The following is a 4835-nucleotide window of genomic DNA, read 5'->3' as shown; positions in this document are numbered from 1 at the left end:
ATCTGCAGTTGCAGAGCACTAAAAAAGGTAGCAAAGTAGTTCCCTTTCTTCTCAACTTTTCGACTCGTTTCTCAGTTTTTGTTTACTGTTAGTTTCATGATCTTGCTTCTGTTCACAGTTAGTAGCAGGAAAAAATGGAAATTGTCAGCAAATTATATTCACCATTGAAACCCTCAACAGATTTTCCATTTTCAGCTTCAAGATATACTTCAACATAATGCATTTCACTTGTCGCAATGGAAATCTCATTTTCCATAAAAGAGTTAACAAGACATAAAGCTTCAATAAGCTTTTTCCCCTGGAACAATATTTTATTTCTTTTGCAAATCAATGCACCAGTATTTACCTCGTCACTTATCACAATAGACATAGCCAGACAGTCGCACTTCCAGTGAACACCTATACAAGAAAACAAGTACACTCCTGCCTAGTATCAACCCCAATGCATTTGCATAAGCAAAAGTCAAGGCAAGGCGACACTTTGTTTCCGTTACCCCAACAAGCTATTTCAAGGGAATTATTCCAATAGGGAATCAAGCAAAGCCATAAAGTATCAGTAAATGGATAATCGATTTTAGTGAGTCGGGCACTTGCATTACATATCACAGTTTCTTGGCAAGTAAGAGAAACCAGCAACCCAGATGTATTCCGTAATGGGAACTTTTTATAGAGTTAGCTTGGTTCACAACAGATATGTGAAGACCCTTTAAACAAGTTTTGATTATTATTGCAGTTCATATAAATGTTTATTTCGAGTGTCTGGATCGATGTGTGTTTGAGCTAAGGCATACTGATAAATTTATTTCAATTGTTCTCTAGATAGTTGTTGTTTCAGAGCTTGATTTTGATGTTTCTTGTATGTTTTTAATTCTTTGTTTGCATCTGGATATGAGCATGTGTATTACATTACAGTGTTTGAATATAGGCTTCCTTAATTTTTCTTTTCCTATTTCCAAAAAGAAAGTAAATGACATTTTGAGTTATTCTCTCCCACATTAGCATCTAAGAGAAAAATTGGAGCAAAAATAGTAATATTAATAATGAGCTGGGCTACTAAAATACTTACTTACCTGGACGGGGTCAATGGGCGATCAATAAGACCCATGGCCTAGGCTTGTTACCTCCATTGCACTTCGGAGGGGTGCCTGCCTAAGGTCGGCCCAAGTGGTCGAGCCTATGTTATAATTTATTGCTATGGGGGCCTGCGTTCGCGCGGCCCTTGCCAATTATAGTTCACAACTTTTCTCTTGATAGATTTCCATGTTACTGGATTGAGAGTAAAAACATCAATGAAATAAGTCTAAAATTGAGGTTGAGATTCTGGTTTTGTCGTACACAAGAGAACAAATTTATATATGGGGAAAAGGTTCTGATATATCCTTCAACTTTGTCATTTAGAGCTGATATACTCCTTGTTATGAAAGTGACTCATATATACCCTACTTGTAAGCAAATGGCTCACATATACCCTTTTCCTCTAACGGAAATGAAAAAACAAATTTTAATCTAAATTTTTATTATCTTTTTCTACAAAATATAATCTCATATGAGTAAATTTAATCCTCGTCATACATTTTTTTTTGACTTTTTTTGTTTCAATGACTAATTTATAATTATTATTTTGATAATCAAATTTATTTATGTTTCACTAATATTCTTGTAAAACTTATTGTAGATGACCAAATTTTTTCTTCGAATACGAAATTAAATTACAATACACACAAAAAAATAGTTTAATTTTTTTTCTTTAAACTAAGGAATGAAAGAAAAAACAAAATAAGAATAAGAAACTCAAATAATTTATGTATGAAAAATATTAAAATATACCTTGAACTTTGATAAAAGAATCATATATCCCCTAAATAAATTTTTTTTAAAATTAGAAGTAATAAAAATAAATTTAAAACTAATTTTTTTAACTTCCGTTAAATGAAGGGTATATGTGAGCCATTTTATAACGGTAGGGGCATATGTGAGCCGTTTGTATAACGGTAAGGGCATATATGAGCCACTTTTATAACGAGGGGTATATCAGCTCCAAATGACAAAGTTGAGGGGCATCTCAGACCCTTTTCCCTTTATATATAGATAAAGTTGGAGATGATATACCACGCTTTCTGGCCTTATTGCCTACACGAGTTTCTATTTCCGAAAAAACTTATAGAAAATAAATTTTATAACATAATTATAAAAAATATCACTCCATCATGAATAAAAATAAAATTACTTTCAAATGGCTAAATAAAGATATGAAAAAACATCTAGGCAATGATACGTGAAAAAGTAAAATTTCGTTATGTATTTTTTAAAAGAATGTTACGCACAATAACTCTGACACTGTTACAAAATAATGAAGATGTGATATTATAACTTGTTATTTGAGTTACTCAATCTTCGAATTTCTATAAATTAAAAAGTTATTAAGTATCATTCATTTATTCAAGAATTATGAGGGTCAACAATGTTAACTAGAAAATTTAACACATAATTGTGTAAGACATGTTAGATGAGCCCCGAGTGTGTACAATCGAACAGTTTGGACGTAAGTCTTGCTAAACTAATGATGAAAAACTAGAAAAAAAACAATCTCCCTAGATCACCTCTGCACTTCCCCAAGGCATTCTCTGCGTAAGAATGGACACTTGTAGAGAACTTTCTACCTTTACAAGGACTTACCTGATTATAATGTCTAATCTTACTATAACGGTGTTGCGTCAGAGGAAATACCTCCTATAGTGAGAATTAATTCATCTGCCATAGCAGCGTCCACAAAATAGAAACTCAGAAATTCTCCATAAATTGTCCATTTCGCAACACTTTTAAATCTTAACATTTTTATATTCGATATCAGAAGTTCTACTCACCTGAATTCAATTTCAAAAAATCCTATGGACTCCTTAACGTCTTAGAAATAAGAAAAACAATTCTACTTAGATGTTTTACCCAATCAGCCTTATCATGAATTTTTCTAGACGTCATCTTGCTCATATTTTGTCCAAACATAACCTAACCTGAAATTTTCAATTCACTACTTCCGTAATGTTCTTGTCCATTTTTTTAAAAAGTAACTCACCCCTAATGATAAAAATATCGTTATAATAGATATCCATTTATCCATTGTTCGTTTAAAAATGATCAATAGTAAAAGGTGAGTTAAAACATGAAGGGAGTATTACTTGAATCCTCAAACAAGTGAGGTACTTATCCCTCATGTCAATTCCAATTTTTCTAGTGACTTCTTTAATCGTGCCCAATTTTCGAACTTTCTAATCAAGAATGATAACAAACTTCTTCTTGTACTGAAGGTCCTCATGCATCGCCTCACTGAATTTACACTCCATATATTATACCTGGTCATGCTTAAACTGAAACTCTTAGTCTCCAAAATTTACCGTCACATTTCTAACTTACAATTACATCAATTATGCGTCTTATTAATCCGTTCTATGTATCCACAAATAGAATACACTGAACTCTAAAGCTCTCATCTTAAATATCTCGTATCAATTCATCTATCATCAAAGACAAATGAAAATTGATTAAAACAAATACATTTAATTTCAATATTAATCATAATAGATTTAAAATCAATCAAATAAATTAAAAAGTATACCATAACCTAGTACAGCCATTATATATATAGCTTCCTTACCAAAAAAACACTGTACTCGTGACCCAAATATTTAATGATTTCTAAGGAATACTAAATTATTGAAAATTTCTTACCGTGAATATTTTTTTACAAAAAATTAATCATATTCATTGCTCAAATGTTTAATTATTTCTAAGAAATATAATAATTATTTTTTACCATGAATGTATTAAAGCAAAAACTAAATTTAGTTGTGATATATTTAGATAATTATGATATTTGAATTAAATAATAACAATAATTAATTTTAAAATACACAAATAAATATTTAATCGTAAAATAATTATACTCATAAATCATCCAAATAAAAATTTACGTCAAACTAAAGAGTAGAGGTAAAAAAACAATTATAATAAAAGTAAATACCTAATTCACGATCTAAAATTTAATACCTATATATATAACCATAATTTGTAAATTATATCTATGTAATCAACTCTTAATTTCTCAATTATGCCTCTATTTTGCTCAAAATTTAAAATCAAATCATACTATGTCGTTTTAAGCAGAATAAAACGAACTCTTAATTTTCAATTAAGCATCGTTACTGATATTTTGTTCTCACTTACTTAAAAAAAAAAGACAAATTTTACACCAATCCAAATTAATATAATTTGATTTGATATATGGTGCAAACTTAACTAACCAAAACCAAAACCATAATGTGAGCTAAGCTAAATTTAAAATATATATATGTAATATTTCAAAATACGATTATGTTTAGCATTTTTTTTCTATCGTACATATCACAGAGAGAAACAGAGGATGAACAGAAAACAGAGGATGAACTCATAAAATTAAAGCTCTTCTCTAACAAAGGACTGTTTACCTTGTTGTTTACTCTCAATAGACACAACTTTAGGACCTTTAATTCTATCAGCAGACAATTTAGCAAATATGGGTAGTGGTAGTGATTTTTATATTAAAATAAATAAATCAAGAAGTCCAATTGATGTCAAAATAGGTAGTTATGATTTTCTAACAGTTTAGTGCTGAATACTGACTTTGAAAAACTGACAAAAAACAAAAGTAAAAAAGAAAGAGACGGGCCTATCTCCTAAACATCTATTTTTTCCTCCAAATTTTCTTACAATTAACGATTCTTTGCATGATTTCAAAAATTATATTGTAATTCAGATTCATCATTTATTTATTGAAGGTTTTATATATATATATATATATA

The 4835-nt window shown here is 29.7% G+C and overlaps 1 non-coding gene across 1 annotated transcript; it reads left to right on the top strand.

Annotated features, from left to right (window-relative positions):
• Positions 1 to 1062: 1062 nt before the first annotated feature.
• LOC114074971 lies at positions 1063 to 1222 on the top strand. The gene has a single exon (XR_003575350.1). It is a non-coding gene; the product is annotated as a U1 spliceosomal RNA (small nuclear RNA).
• The last annotated feature ends 3613 nt before the right edge of the window (positions 1223 to 4835 follow it).

The sequence above is a fragment of the Solanum pennellii genome, chromosome 11 (assembly GCF_001406875.1).
Source record: "Solanum pennellii chromosome 11, SPENNV200".
Classification (NCBI taxonomy): domain Eukaryota; kingdom Viridiplantae; phylum Streptophyta; class Magnoliopsida; order Solanales; family Solanaceae; genus Solanum; species Solanum pennellii.
Note: the sequence above shows the minus strand (reverse complement) of the source record. Positions and strands in the feature narration are given on the sequence as shown.